This window comes from Sarcophilus harrisii, chromosome 4 (genome assembly GCF_902635505.1).
Source record: "Sarcophilus harrisii chromosome 4, mSarHar1.11, whole genome shotgun sequence".
Classification (NCBI taxonomy): domain Eukaryota; kingdom Metazoa; phylum Chordata; class Mammalia; order Dasyuromorphia; family Dasyuridae; genus Sarcophilus; species Sarcophilus harrisii.
The window spans coordinates 337603485-337619648 of record NC_045429.1 but is presented as its reverse complement, the minus strand read 5'-3'; the positions used below and the strand labels follow the sequence as shown (position 1 = coordinate 337619648).

The 16164-nt window shown below is 49.9% G+C and overlaps 1 protein-coding gene across 1 annotated transcript in view; it reads left to right on the top strand.

Moving 5' to 3' along the window:
- The first annotated feature begins 3959 nt into the window (after window positions 1-3959).
- The window catches only part of ZNF385C (zinc finger protein 385C), a 72885-nt gene continuing 60680 nt past the window's right edge, over window positions 3960-16164 (top strand). The window contains exon 1 of the mRNA XM_031966284.1: window positions 3960-4028. The gene's annotated coding sequence lies outside the window, so the exon portion shown is untranslated. The remainder of the gene's footprint in view (window positions 4029-16164) is intronic.

Below are 16164 nucleotides of genomic sequence, written 5' to 3'. Positions count from 1 at the left end.
CAAAGGCATTAGAGTAGTTCTCCATTTCCTTCTCCAGCTCATTTTACAGATGGGGAAACTGAGGCAAACAGTTACATGACTTACACAGAGTCACACAGCTCGGAATTATCTGAAGCCAGTTTTTGAACTCGGGAAGATTGGCACTCTACCCGCTGTGCCACCTAGTTGCCCCGATTGGTGGGTTAAGGGAGGGTAAAACATTTCATGGGCTGGTAAGCTTTTGTCCTGCCAAGAGGAAGGCTCGTACATAATGGGTGGAACTCCTGGGGAAAGCTGAGACAATTCCACATTCGCCCAGTGCCTGGGCAAAGCAGGATCTACTCGCAGCCTTCCTCTCTTTGGAACTCCCCTCTTCTCTGACTCTTTTAAGCCTTCTTCTTCTCCACTTCATCCCTGATTCCTTACTTCCCTTGTCCCTGAAAGTCCTAGAAGGTGCTGCTCTATATCTCCCAAAGCAAAGATGGTGGTAGAGGGTTGGAAGTTTTGAGGTTTTATTTTATTTTATTTTTTAATTTCACGGTCCTTTGAATGCTATCAAAAGATCATAGAAACGCAAAGGGACCTCAGAGATTGTCCAATTCAACCACCTGATTTTACAGATGAGAAAACTGAGGTCTAAAGAGTTTTCTCTTCCCTTTGATCTCTGAGCTCTCTGAGTCTGGCTCTGGACTCCCAGCTACTGGGTTCTCCCCACAGGGTTCGCCGGGCAGCCTAGGCTGGACCAAGTCATTTTTAGGCAAACTCCTGGATGTGAGGACCACACTCTGAGGCTTCCTCTAGCCTATATATTTCAGGTCTTTAATACTTCTCTCCTGTGAGGAAATAGCTCCAAAGAAAAATACCTTCTCCAGACTCCATTCTTCACCAATCAATAAATTATAACCCTTCTGTCCTGAGAAAAGCGAAAAGAATACTGAATTTGGGATCACGAGCCTAGAGTCTGAATTTTGACTCTGACAAATACTATGGTGTGACTTTAGTAGGAAATAGGACTGATTTTGTAGTCAAGAGGCTTGGGTCTGAATTGTGACTCTGCAAATCACCACCTCTTCACCCTTAGAATGCAGGGAGCAATCAAAGGATTTTTCCAGTTCTAGATCCTTTGGCACTGCAAATGCAGTGGCATTTGGCATTGCAAAAATCGGCAGTGATTTGATTTTTTTTGTGCCTCCATTTCCTTACTTAAAATAAATAAGTTGGACTGAAAACAGAAAGCTGAAGTGCGAAAAAAAAAAGTCAATGGATTCTGAGTCAGTGGACTTAAAAACCAGTGGATTCAGAGTCAGTGGACTTGGGTTCAAAATTCCAGTCCTGGCATTGGACTGCTTTTATGACCTCGGGCAAGTTTGGTTAAGATTTCTGTCCTCAATGTCTTCATCTGTAAAATAAGGAAATTGAACTCATTTCCCTCAAGGGTCACTTTGAACTCAAAAGCTATCATCCTATCATTTTCCCTGCCCCTTTAACTCTTGTTGTTCTATTCCCCCATGAAATCTTCCTCAGATCTAAGAAGAAATAGAAATAGTATGAAGAGAGGTATGTGTATGTGGAGTGTGTATGTGTGTATATGAACTTGTAAGACTGGGGATGCTGAGGACCTGAATTTGCTGTTCTCATTAAAAAAAAAAAAAAAAAAAAAAAAACAGGATCTAGGTTGATTCTTTGGGGAAATGTCTATTTTTGTAGGCAGGAGACACCCAGCAGGCAAGAGTCACCTTCAGGAAGGAGGGAGGGAAGGGGCTAAGGGAGTAGGGGGTGGGGATCACAGAATAAGAGAATGTGAAGGGACTAAGTGGCCATGTAGTCCAACCTATAGACAAAAGAATTCCCAGTATAATATACTTGACAAATAGTTATAGAGATTGGGGTGGGGGGAGAAGAACGAGAGGATGATTGCTGCCTAACCAACACTTCTGCTGTTCTCCCTGGTCCTACTGTCAGATGAGATGGAGATCAGCATGTCCTCTGTCCAAGAAAGCATCAGACATCCCAGATTTGCCAATCTCCCCAAGCTTCCTTTTCCCTTCCCAATCCTCACCCCCAGAAACTTTTAAAAGGTCAGATTTTCTGTTCTCCAAAATTTGAAGTCATATCTTTTTCCTGCACTCCCTCTTGCTATATCTATGTCATGTCCTGTCTCCCAGAGCTGTTCTGGGGCTTCTTCAGCTAAGTCATTCACCTTCCTCCTAAGCCTTTCACCCACTCTTATCCTGGGGCATCTATCCTGTCCTGCAATTCAACGTGCTTTTTACAGGTCAATAAAATTATCGGCTGGAGGGAAGAAGAGCCAGGGGCCTGGGGGCCAGGAGTGCTAAACCCAGTCCTGGGCCCTGAATGTGACTGAATGCACGGAGCCCTGGACGCCAGTCATTCCAGGGCTGGACCACAAAATGACAGCTGAAAGAATTGGAACATGGGATGGGTGGATGGGCTGCTGCCCAATTGTCCCAGTTCCCTCCTGCCCATTCACCTGCCCTGCCCCACCCCCCTAAATGTTCTCTTCTCTTCCTCCCCCAACTCCACTTTTGTTATTATGATTTAGTTATTCAATCCTGTCTCTTTGTGACCCGTTTGGGATTTTCATGGTAAGGATACTGGAGTGGTTTGTCATTTCTTTCTCCAACTCATTTGACAGATGAGGAAACTGAGGCAAAGAGAACTAAGTGACTTGGCTGGGATCACATAGCCATTGTGTAAGGAAGGATTTGAATTCAGAACTATGTCTTCCTGACTCCAGGTGCTACAGCTTATCTATTATTTATTATTATTATTATTGTTATTATTAGTTATGTGCCACCTAGCTATTCCTTAAATCCACCTTACCCCATCACCATTAAAAATGTCTAACTCACCACCTGGATGACAAGACATTCCTCCCAGTGCCACACCAGGAGTTACTAAGACTCATCTCCCTGAGTTCAAATCCAACTTCAGACTTTTCCTAGCTGTGTGACCCTGAACAAATCATTTGTTTGCCTCAGTTTCTTCTTTATAAAATGAGCTGGAGAAAGAAATGACAAACCATTCCCATATCTTTTCCAAGAAAATGCCAAATGGAGTCGTGAAGAGTTGGACACAACTGAAAAATGGCTGAACAACAAAAATTTCTACCTTCCTCCCCGCCTCTTTCTTTCCTTCCCTCCTTCCTTTCTTTTTCTTCCTTTCTCTTTCTTTCTTTTTCTTCCTTCCTTCCTTCCTTCCTTCCTTCCTTCCTTCCTTCCTTCCTTCCTTCCTTCCTTTCTTTCTTTCTTTCTTTCTTTCTTTCTTTCTTTCTTTCTTCCTTCCTTCCTTCCTTCCTTCCTTCCTTCCTTCCTTCCTTCCTTCCTTCCTTCCTTCCTTCCTTCCTTCCTTTCTTTCTTTCTTTCTTTCTTTCTTTCTTTCTTTCTTTCTTTCTTTCTTTCTTTCTTTCTTTCTTTTTCTTTCTTTCTTTTCTTTTCTTTCTTTCCTTTCCTTCCTTCCTTCTGTCTAATGAAAAGGGAATGTGATAGATACAACAGAAAGAGCTCCAAATTGGATGTTGGAAGACTTGGGTTCATGTCCTGTATTCAACAATTAATAGCTCTGTGACTCTTGAAACTTCGTTTCCTCATCTATTAAGTGGGGATAATCATATCTCCATAACTTCATACTTCACACTGATTATAAATTTTAAGGCAATGCGTCATCGTGAGTTACTATGATTAGCTACTTCTAGTGGTCCCTCCTTGACTTTCTTCACTACGGGGTGCGGGGGGGAGGGTTCACCTCCCCTAATAAGGGACCCAGGCTTCCATCGGGCTCCAACTTTGGGGTAAAACAAGACAAAACAACCGGCTCTTAGATCTTGAGCGGCCCGCACTTAAGCTTGCAACGGTCAGTGCCCCTTCATTCTCAGGGGCGAGATGGGTTAGAGGCTCCCTCCCTCTTGATGGAGCTCCCTCCGCCCACTTGCCCCGCCCCAGAGCCTGGTCCCACCCCCTGGCCCTCCCCAGTGCAGGAGCTCCAGCTGCCTGGAAGCAGGTAGAAGCCAGCAGCCCCGGACCCCACAGGTAAGAAGAAATGCTCGGGCTGGGGGAGGGAGAAAACCTGAGGGCACCGGAAGGCTCTCTCCTCGGGTTCGAGCGCCCCTTGGGATGGAGAGGGGAAGAAGACAGGGGTCCGTCCTCCAGATGCCTCATTTCACACAGCCTCCCTGCCCACCCAGAGGTCCATATTTAATCCCATTCCTTACTCTGGCGTCCCCAGATCACCCCCTCCTCATCCCTAGAATCCGGGAAGCCCCCTGCCCGACTCCCCGAGAGCGCGAGAAGCTGCGTCCTCATAGCGGGATGGGCGAGGGGCAGGAAGAAAGCTCTCTAAACTTGGGGAAAGTGAGGAGAACTGGAGGGTCAGGGCGGGAGCAAGAAGTTGGTGTTAGACTAAAGGGCTAAGCCTGAAGTGGGAGCGGGGCCGGGGGTGGGGACGATGGAGTCTTAGGGGCTCCTCCGTGAGGAGAGTACCTATGTAAGTTCCAAAAGTCCCTCACACCATGTACCGCACGTGTCCCGCTAAAGAGAGAGGTATTGATTGACTGTGTGGGCCAGTCTGGGAAGGGAACCACCGGGCTGGGTCGGGAGTTTCCGAGTGAACCTCGCGTGTGCGTGTGTGTGTGCGTGTGTATATGTGTGTGTGCGTGTGTTGTGGGGGGGTGCGCGCGCGCCCACCAGGAGAGGGAAAGGGCACTTAGGGCCCGCCGGAGGGAGCGAGGAAGCGGCGGTCTCCACCTGCCTGGGGCTCCGAAGCGCCGTAGGGAGACCTGAGGTGGAGGGCTCGGTCACGCGGGGCGCGGCCGTGCGGTGTGGTCTGGAGAGAGGCGGGCGGGAGTTCGGAACAGTGTAGCTGAGGGTCCCAGGGAGCAGGTTCGCCCCCTTTCTTCCCCTGCCCCTCCCGGGGGGGGGGGCGCTTTGGCAGCGCGCACGAGGAACGCGCTCTGAGACGCTGATTTCCTTCCCCGGGAACTTTGAGGACGGAGCCTCTCTGTCCCTTTTCCTCCTCCTCCAGGGGACCGTGCCTCGCCCTTCTGGCCAATCTGGGGGCGCGACCGTGGATCCTGGAAGGAAAAGCGGCTCAGGGAGGACTGTTGGAAAGCCCCTGGGGAGGTCAGCGCGCCTGGAAACGCGGTGTTTTCCTTTTCCCTTCCTTTTGTCCCAGATTGCGGGGAGACGATGCCCAGGGAGCCTCAGGTTCCTGGATCTGGCATCTGATGCTCCTGGACCGGCCGGCCAAGTGCCCGCGAGGCTGTGGCTCTGCTGCCGGGCATTTGCTCCCGTTTTAGGGAGGACCTGGGGAAGGGGAGCCTGTCCTTGTTAATACCTGGAAGTCTTCCCTGAGGAAGGAGACTCAGGCTGCCAGCTTGGGCGCGGATGCCAAGCTTCTGAGGTCCGGAGGAATACCCTTGCCCGGAGAGGGGTGGACTGGGTGCTTCTGGAAGTCCGCCTTCTGGCGGTCTAACTTCCCTTCACGGGATACTCCTCCTCCAGGCACCACAGCTCTGCCCCCTCCCAATCCCGGGCTGGCTGGGGTCTTTGTATGAATAGATAGTCCTTTCGGTTGTGACTCCCTGACCTCCCTGGGATTTTCTTGGCAAAGATACTGGAGTGGTTTGCCATCTCCTTCTCCCGCAGTGGCCAAATCCTCATCCCAGAGTTCTCCTTCTCTGTCTCCCTCCCGTCATCATGGAGTTCTTCCCGATGTCATCTCAGGGACTTGGGATTCAGAGACAACTCTTTAATTTTTGTCCTGTCCTCAGTCACCCGTCCTTGCACTTGCACCCCTCAGTGCTGTCACTGTCATTTTCAGGGTTTTGTGGAAGGCAACAAATGGAAAATAGAAAGCCAGGTCGTACATATTGTGAATGATGACTCCCTTAATCGATGTAAGTGCTCTAAACCATACTATTTGAAAAGTATAACCATGTTACATGCAGCTATGGGTCCCAACCCAATGGAAACATGCAGAGTGAATCTAAAGAAAGTGATCACTTCGGGAGAATGCCTTCTTCTAACTAATCATGAGCTGGCTGGTTGGCAGTGGGTGCCTCTGACGGTCTATTTCTTTCTCCCTCTCTGAGTTTTTCTAGCAAGTAGGAAAGGGTTAGTGGGAATGTTGGGGACATGAATGGGACTTGCCGCAATCTGGCTCCTGAGCAGGAGGCTCCCTCCAGCCCTCTCCCTATCCTGAACACTCCTTGTATTACATGCATCTGTGGCTCTCCAGGACTGAGATAACTGAGGATTTGGGAGGGGGAAGGGGGCACACTTGTGTGCCCCCACAAGTTTAGAAATTGTACCGTCTAGGAAAAATGGGGCACATCAGTGTGATAGGATGAAATGAACACTGCCTCACCAATCAAAGTGGGGGGGAGGGAAGAAATAGAGACAGAGATGGGGAGACAGAAAAAGAAGAGAGATACAGATGGGGAGGTGTAGAGAGGAAGGAAAGAGACAGAAACAGACACAGAAAGACTGAAAGAAGAGGAGAGGAAGGGAGGCAGGGGGAGAAAGGAGGGAGGGAGAGCCAAAGGAAGACATAGGAAGATAGAAACAGAGAGAAACAGATATGGAGAAAGAGATAGATAGATATGAAAAGAGACAGAGAAAAAGGAGAAGAGACAGATGGGAAGGTGGAGAGAGGGAGGAAAGAATCAGACATTAAAAGAGAGAGAGGAAAGAGGGAGAGACAGAGTCATAGGGAGACAGACAAACAGAGAGAAGAAAGACACAGATATGAGGAGACAGAGACAGACAGATATGGGGAGAGAAAGGAGAAGAGAGATGGAAAGATCGAGAGAGGAGAGACAGAGGGAGGGGAAAGGAGATAAGGGGAGAGGGAAGGAGAGAGAGAAGAGGAGAGACAAAGGGAGAGTCATAGGGAGACAGAAGCAGACAGAAACAGAGGAGAAACACAGATGGGGAAGAGACAGAAGGAAGAAAGACAGATTGGAAGGTGAGAGAGAGAGAGAGAGAGAGAGAGAGAGAGAGAGAGAGAAAGAAAGTGTACTAGTTCTCCTTCCTGTCCATTAGCTTCTTCTCTCTGGCATTTCCCTCCCATTGATCAGTACTCCCATCTCACCAACAACACCCTCCCTCCCCCCACCTTCTTGCCCTCACGGCAGGCCCCCCAGTGCCCATCACTCTCAGGACCCAGTAAGACTCTTGCTTCAAAGGCTGGTCCTGTTTGCAAAGAACGGGCCAGAAAAGATCCTGCCCCACGCGTCTTTTCCCCCCTCTCTCATGGTTTGTCATCCTGGGTCTCAGGGGCCCTCTCTGCCTCCTCCCCCCACCCAGCATCATAAGTAGCTGGGTAGCACAGTGTTAAGAGCCCATGACTAGGAAGACCAGAGTTCGAATCCTCCCTCCGACATAGCCTAGCTGGGGCTCCTGAGCTTTCGTTCTTTATCCGTGGGGTGGCCGGACTTCTGGGTCCTTCCTGACCCTGCGGCCCCCTGGCAGAAGCCTGAGTTGGAAGGACAGCTTGTCCTTGCCAAGGTCAGCCCGCCAGTCGGTGGCGCAGCCAGAGCCGGAGCCGAGGCTCTGACACGGGGATCAGGGCCCTTCCCCTCCGGCCGAGCTTTCCCCTCTGATTCATGCTCCGTGTTCGTGCCTCTCACGGCCTCTCCTTGGATACTGTGGAATTAAGCGGGGGAGTGTTCAGTGGCAGCCAAGGAGAGACAGGCATGGACCGGGGACACTGAAACCTGCAGGCGGCCAGGGCCGAATGCCGGGCTCTGAGTGGGGATCAACCTGGAGAAAACCCTGGTGGGCTGGAGGCCGGCCAGGACGTTCTCTCAGGGTGCCCTGAGTGTGAGGGGGAGGAGAGGAATGATCAGGCCCATCCCCTGGGGCAGAAAGTCTCCTTTCAGTGTTACCTGGGACCCTGCCACGCCCCCGCCCAGGGACAGCTGGGATCACTGGCCGGAGCTGCAAAGACCTGACCCTGGGGCCGAGGCGGGATGAACCCTTAGGATCTGGACAGCAAAGACCACAGGGACCTCCTGCCACTCTCCTGCACTGGTCAGACTACCCCAGGGCCCCCAATAAAGCTCTCTTCCTATGGCTCATTCCCATGAACAAGGAGTCTGGCTTTAGGCGCGAATTTAGCCAGACTGGATCTAGGAGAAACAGTTTCAAGATTAACTGTAGTGAGAAAAAAAAAAAAAAAAAAAAGATTAAATATAGTGTACCATCTCTTTCCCTGCCTGCCCCTGAGCCTCCTGCTCTCATTCAGGAAAAATTGGGGCAATTACAAAATATATATATATGTACATCCCATGACACTCCGGAAGGAGAAGGGAAACCTATTTTCTGAATCTGGAGGAGTGCAGGATGGAGGTCAGGCTACAGGAGAAATCCGGGTGGGTTTCTCCACTTCTAAAATGAACCCCTTGTCCTGGTTCTCATGGCGGGGGGTGATGGGGCTTGTGGGATCTGGGGTTCTGAGTCAGTCTCGTGGACTTTTGGATCACAGCAAAGGAGGAGGGTGAGGGAGAGGGGAGACCAGCTGGCTAAACTGTAGGGAATCAGCCCGGAGGAAGAGTGTCAGGAAAGGGGGGGACGAGGCTTTGGCCTTCGTTTTGGCTCAGTTTCCTGCAGGGCCCTGGACATGCCTTCTGTTCAGGGAAGAGACAAGAAAATTATCTTCATGTCTGTGTCTCATGCAGAATCCCTGGCTTCCGGGACGTCCAGGGATCACACCTCTGACCTTGGCCCCATTAATGAAGAGAGAACCCCGTCTGTCACACCTCCATCATCCTCTACCCCCTCCCCCCAGCCCAACACAAGTCATCCTCACACAAATACAACCACTCTCTCCCTCCCTCTCTGTCTCCCTCTCCCTCTCCCTTCTATCCCTATTTCACATATCATATAACTAGTCTTTCTCTCTCTCTCTCTCTCTCTCTCTCTCTCTCTCTCTCTCTCTCTCTTTCTCTCTTTCCCACTCTGTGTCTCTCTCTCTTTCCCACTCTGTGTGTCTCTCTCTCTGTCTCTTTGTCTCTCTTTCCTTCTCTGTCTCTCTCTCTCTCTCTCTTTCCCTCTCTGTCTCTCTGTCTCTCTGTCTCTTTCTTTCTCCCTCCCTCTCCTTTCTACACATATTTCACACCCACACATATAACCCCACGGTCTCTTTCTCTCTCATGTTTGCACACAGACTCACACCATCACACTCTCCTCCTGCACACTCTGCTCCTGGCTCAGGACACCCCATAGGTTCACAGTTTCACGCCTCCCCCCACACTGATGCTCCCCCTCACACTCCAGCTCCCCAAGAAGCCTCATCCCCCCCAAGTCCCCACTCACTGGCTTTCTTCCCTGCAGATAATCCAGCGGCTCCAAACTCGGCCCAGAGCTTGGACTAGCCTACTTAGACATGACGGGATCGAACTCTGGGGATCTGTGTGAGAGGGGGAGCTCCTCCCGCCCTCCTAGGTTGCCCTGTAACTGCTGTAGAGCCCAGTTTCCCTATCCCCATTGCCCCCTCTGCCCCTTACTCCTCCTGCTCGGTACAGAAGTCTCCCCACTTCTCTCGCACTCTCTCTGCGTGTCTGGCTCCATGTTCATCCCTGGCTATTTATGTTTCTCTACACAAAAACAGGGAGATGTAGTGGAGAGAATGATGATTCAGAGCTGGGAAATACTGGCTTCGAATCCTGCTTTTTTTTTTTTTTTTTTTTTTTTTTTAACTAGCTAGCATGATCTTGGGCAAGTCACTTAACTCCCTGGGATTTGTTCCCTAAATCTCAGGCTGACATTTGATCAGAGTTTGTGGAGCTCCCCCTGTGGTACACATCATCTCTATCTTTGGGACTCCTGGGAAGGGAGGGAATAAACATGTTGTGCACACTAGTATTCCAGGCACTGTTCTAAATATTGGGTTTTTTTTTATCATAAATATTGTCTCATTTGATCTCTTGGAAGATCATTTGGGTGTCCCAGACTTTATCCAGGGAGATGGTGTGAAGTGCTCTACATTTCTGTTCCTTTTCCCCAAAGATAACTTAGGAAGAAGTGAGGGCTTACTGATTTCTTGACAGAATCAGTGATTTTCGCCTTTCCCAGAATTCTCTTATATTGGGAAGTTGAAATGAAGGCTTGGTTGTCTCCCCCACCTCAACTCTGAATCCCCCAGGCTTCATTATCTGCAAATGGATCACCGCTTGCTGATGGATGAGCATTAGATTTCAGGATAAATTTGGAATGACATAGTTTCATGTATAATCCTCTCCTTTTCTACATTACATATGGAAATGATCATTTAATTGGGTGCCCGTTTAAGTTCAGAATAAAAAGAAATTAACAAGAAAAAAAATTAAAGAAAAATATTGGAGTGGAGCTGAGATTGAGGTAGAAAGGGAAGGGAAGGGTGAGGGATCGAGAAGGGGAGATATCTTTGTTAGTGGTCCCACCCCGGGGTGGGGGACTGAGACCCTGAGGTGCCGGCCAAACCAGAGGGAGCCAGGGACTTGACACAACCCCCTCTAAAGAGCTGCTGACCAGTATGATTCTGAATTAAGACTGTTCTTTTTCCTAGAAGCAGCAAAAACTCACCCTCTGGCTTCCCCCTCAAAAACCACTGCTCCACCCTGCTCCAAACATTTCCGTCCTCTGCCCAGGGTCCCGGGGCCTATTTGAGCAGCCTCCCTGCCCTCTCTCAGGCCTCCCCTACCTCTGCTGGCCTCTGTCTCACCGCCTTCTCAAACAGGAGCTTCTGTGTTGGCTGTTTGTTTATTCTGCCAAAGTTTTCTTGGGTGGGGTGGCCGACTTCACACACAGCTCTCCCACTTTAGTTCCTTGGCCTGGAAGCTGGCCCCAGAGTCCCTCATCCTCAGCTCCCCCCCAGCCCCAGCCCCCCCACCTCCGGCCTCCTTTCCAGCTCCTTTTAGATCCCCTGGTCTCCCATCCCCCTGCACTTAGCCCTGAAGATCCCACCATCCCCCTCCCTAGCCTTTGACTCCCCATGGATTGGCAGTGATGTCGTCTGGGGAATCCCTGGGTCAGTCTTTGGCTAGAGTCAGTGTGGGGAGAATCAGTGGTCAACAGATGACCTTCGGTCATGTCCCAAGGGGAGCAGGAGGGAAGGAATCAGAGCTTTTAAGGGGGAGAGGAAGAGCTGGGAGAGAAACCTGGAGGCAGGAGGAGCTGTCCGGCCAGGATCCAGTGCCAGCTACAGAGGGGTGCTAATGGAGGGCTCCCTGGGGTACTGTTAAGTATGTGATGGTGATGGGGGGCCCTGCCACAAGCTGGAATCTTCCCGCCCCTGTCCTCCAAGAGCCCCTGAGTGAAGTTATAACCTTTATGGTTACATAGCCCTCTGGGGCCATTGGATCAGATCCATCTTCCCTCCTCACCTCTGGCCCCTTGTCTCTCCCAGTATCAAAGTCCCCCTTGCCAGGGCTCTGAGTCTGACTACAGGAGGGAACAGGCTCTGCTGGCCTGGTTCTGAGCTCAGCTGTTCTATTTAGCGGCTTCTTAGGTTGGGGAGCTGCAGGGGGATGGATTTTTTTTTTTTTAATCATTTGAATGCTAATTAGGAAAGGAAGCCAGGCGAGTCTGGAGCCCTGGGATGGGCTATTTAGGGTCTACAGCATAAAGCATGGTGGGGGGGGGGGGGGGGGGGGGGAAGCATCCCTAAATAGAATCCCCACAATCCAAGGGGAGAGCTCGGCCACTGGGAATGACCTTGCTCCAGGCAGCATGTGCCTTGACTCAAGGAAATCAGGCAAAGGTCTAAATGAAATCCTACAAACTGTCCCCTCTTTTTGAGCTGGATTCCTACTGAATCCTGTACCTGCAAGAGCTGGGAGGGGGATGGCGCTCTCTTCTTCTCTTTGATACCCCCCACAAGTCCTTCCAGCCTCTCCCTCTCCCTTAGCCATCCTCAAAGTGAAGTTGGGTTTTCTCCACAGCGTCCCTCTCTCTCATTAGCACTTCTCTCCGACTATCTGTCCTTCTCCTCCACGTCCCTCCCTTTATACCTCCTTCCCCTGTCCCCCAACTCCCGTCCCTCTCTCTTCATGTCTCCTAGCTCTACCCTTCTCTGAGTCCCCCAGTTCTCGCTCTCTCCCCCAAACTTTTACCCCTCCTTGGCTCCTCCAGGGCTATGTTAACTTTGCCAAGCTTGAAAAATAGCTGGCTCCCCTGGCCTACCCTTGTAGACATGAACTGCCTACTTATTCTATGGATGGGTGGGGTGTTTTTGGAAGTGTATGGGAGGAGAAAAAATGTGAGTATTTTTCTTTGGATTCAGGTACATAAGAGAAAATAAACAACCATCCCCTCCCCATCTCCAGGGCCAGGACCCTCCCCAAACCTGGAGAAGGAAACCAGCTGCAATGAATCCTTGGCCCTGCTCTCAGAGCCCCCGTGATGTAGGGAGAAGAGGGGGCTGTGTGGCTGCCGAGACCTGGCTCCAGAACAGTCGGGATGGAGACACAGAGCATTTGTCAGGGGCATCGTAGACCTGCTTAAATGCAGAGGGTGTGACCCGGGGGGACAAAGGGGCCTCTGTCCAAATCTTGGACTCCACACACTTCGCTCCATAGCCTGCCCAGCATGGTTGCCTTGGGAGGGGGAGCCCAGCAAGAGAGGGGAGGTTGAAGCACCCTGGAGGGAAGAAACACTGAGGAAGAAGAGGGACAGGGGCTGAAAGAACGCCATCATTATCATCATGCTAATAATCCGTAATTTTTAGTGCTTTTCAAAAGGCTTTACAAATATTTACTCATTTCCCCACAGCAAGCCAAGGAGGTAAATACAAATATTTATTATTCCTGTTTTATAGACAAGGAACTTGAGGCAGACAAGTTAAATGACTTCCCCAGGGTCACATAGTAGGAGCCATTATTAATCTCATTTTATGGATGAGGAAACTGAGTTACCTGGAAAGGATCGGTGAAAAGATCAGGGATGGATGAGGCATTTCAGGAAGAAATAGGATGGAAATACACTGAGAAAATGCTTTCTAGTAAGCTCTTAGAAAAAATACATTCTGTACTCTTCCTGCCTTCCTCCATTCTCACCCTCGGCCTTCACTGTTCTTGTTCAGGCGTTTCAGCCGTGTCCAACTCTTGGTAACCCGTTTGGGGTTTTCTTGGCAAAGATACCAGAGTGATTTGCTGTGTCCTTCTTCAGCTTATTTTACAGATGAGGAAACTGAGGTAAACAGGGTCCTACAGATGAGGCTGGATTTGAATTCAGATCCTCCCCTCTGCGGTGCTGGTGCTCAATTCCCTGGACCACCTACCTTCTCCTCCCCTATATATGATGTATATAAAAACATACGGATACAACATAGCTGCTCCTAAATGGGAAGATGAGCAATGTCTGTTAGGATCAGCATGTTTAACCCCCTCATGATAAAGCTGCATCATAAACTGGAGCCAAAAATGTAATGAACTATCCAGCTAGGCAGGGAGCCGATGGCGGAGCCGGGCGCTCAGGGCTGAGGACAGAACCCCACCCCTGCTGCCCAGGTCGGGAAGGGGCTGTCTGGGTAAGAGCCCATGACCTCTGGCTTCGGCTGCATTGGGGCCGATGGGAGAGTCGGGGGGCTCAGGGCGGAGCCGGGGGCTCAGGGCCGAGGACAGAACCCCACCCCTGCTGCCCAGGTCGGGAGGGAGCTGTCCCCGCAAGGGCCCGTGACCTCTAGCTGCGGCTGCCTCTGGCGGCTCAGAGAAGGGCGTTCTCCCAGGACCAGTTGTTGTCTGTGACCCAAACAGGCTCCGCCCCGCCCCCCATCCAGCCTCAGCTCCTGGAACCCTAGGACACATGTCAATAAACTTTGGAAAGATGACCTTTTATAACCCCAGCAACTGCTCCATTGAACTGCCCGTTTCCCTTGGACAGGCGGGCGCTGGAGGTGGTCCTGGGGGCTCTGGGCCTGGGGGGAGGAGGTAGGAATGAGGGGAAGGAGGAGTTCGGCAGACCTCCCCTCCCCACCCCGCCCACTCGGGGAATCACAACAATATTCAGCCCTCCTAACAGCTGGGGAGATACAGGCTGGGGTATAACTTTCTGGGGTTTTTTTGACTTGCCCAGGGTCAGACAGCCACTTTCCAAAGTTAAGGAACTGGTCCACAGTCACACGGCTAGTAAGAACTTGGGGCAGAGTTTGAACTCGGGCTTATAGACTTATACATACCGTGCTTAGTCTTTTTGGGATATTTTAAATTCAATACAACAAATATCGGAGCTGAAAGGGACCTTAGGTTTCACTTAATTCACTTTCTAGTGGCTGATAAAGCTCAGGACCTGGAATCAGGAAGATTTATTTTCCCCGACTTCAAATCTGGCCTCAGACACCTTACTGTGTGACGTTAGGAGAGTCACTTATCCCTGTTGCCTTGGTTTCTTCATCTGCAAAATAAGCTGGAGAAAGAAATGCTGTACTACTTGTGCCTTGGCAAGGCACTCGATTCTGTTTGTCTCAGTTTCCCTATTTGTAAAATGAGCTAGAGAAGGGAACGGCCAACCACTCCAGTGTCTTTGCCAAAAAAAACAAAAACAAAAAACCAAATTGGGTCATGAAGGGCTAAACATGACTGAAATGACTGAACAACTGTTCAGTTTTTAAATAGAAATCACCTATTCTCACATCTCCTCCTCCTCCTCCATCCTTCCTGCCTTTGGTATAGTGTAGGGAAGTCCCTAGGTCTGTAGTCAGAGGACTTGGACTTGAATACTTTCTGTGTGACCTCTGGCAACTCACCTTGATTAGAAAAAAATAAAAACACCAGGCAATAAGGGCTACTATGAGGTGGGTCAGTGTGACTTTAAGAGCTTAATTTTCTGAGTTGATTCTGGCTGGGAGTCAGGGCCTCTCCCATCTCCTCCTGAATGTGGTTCTTTAAGTTGGAAAAGAGGGCTAGAGAGGGAGCTGGAATCCCTGATTCCTTCCATTCCCTGGGGCAGTGTGGGGAGTCCCTCCCTGAAAGCGGACTGTCATCCCTTCTCTTCCCTTCTGGGCCCATCTCCCTGGAGAGGTGAGTTGCACTTTCTATAGAATCTCTCTACTGTGTCTCCTCCCTCCCCAGCCCCTTCTCCCCTTCCCCAACCAAGGTCATCTTGACCATCCCCGGAGATGATAATTTCCAGAAGTTCTCATAGAAACAAGATGAATGCCATCCTGCTGGACGGTAGGACTTTGATGGGAGGCAGCCTGTAATTTCTCGATGCTAGCAAGTCTTCAGGAAAAGGGCTTCCTCCTTGTGGTGGATTCCCATCTGCCCTTGCTCCTCATCCATAGCCCTAGCTAGGGTCCTTGATGGAGCATGTTGTTGAGTCATTTTTAATCAAGTCTGATTCATTGTGACCCCATTTAGGGTTTTCTGAGCAAAGATAGTGGAGTGGTTGGCCATTTCCTTCTTCAGTTCATTTTACAGATGAGGAAACTGAGGCAAACAGGGTAAAGTGACTTGTCCAGAGTCACATAGCTAGGAAGTGTTCGAGGCTGGAATTGAACTCAGGTCTTTCTCACTCCAGACCCAGTGCTCAAACTACTGTACCACCTGACTGTCAGTATTAAGAATAACAGCTAGCTTTTATATAGCACTTTAAGGTTTGCAAAGCGCTCTACCTAGATCATCTCATTTGTCCTTCACAAGAATTCTGGGCTGTGGGTCTATTTTTATCCCATTTTATAGATGAGGAACCTGATGCAGCAGACTGGTTCAGTGACTTGCCCAGGATCACACAGTTAGTTAAAATTCCAGAGGTAAGATTCCATATCAGGTCTCCTGGACTCTGACTCCAGCCCTCTCTCCATGGTGCTGCCTAGCAACCAGAAAGGAGATCATTGTACCCAGATATGCAAATATTTAAAAGAATCTGTGATTTTCTTGGTGAATGTTTCTTCTCACCATGCAGATTGCAGCCCACCTACGTCTACCCACTCTGTGTAACTCTTGACCATTTCCTCCCATAAGTTCAACACAGGGGGTCCAACCCATGAGTTGGGGGTGTCCCTCATTTTATCCTGATTTGGGGAGGATCGTAACCCTCCTCCTTACTTCCAGAACAACTCTCTTTTTTTGTTCATTTGTTTATTTTTCTGAGAACATCCTTTACTCTGATTCTTCTTCTTCTTCTTCTTCTTCTTTTTAATTTAATAGCCTTTTATTTACAGGTTATATGTATGGATAACTTTACAGCA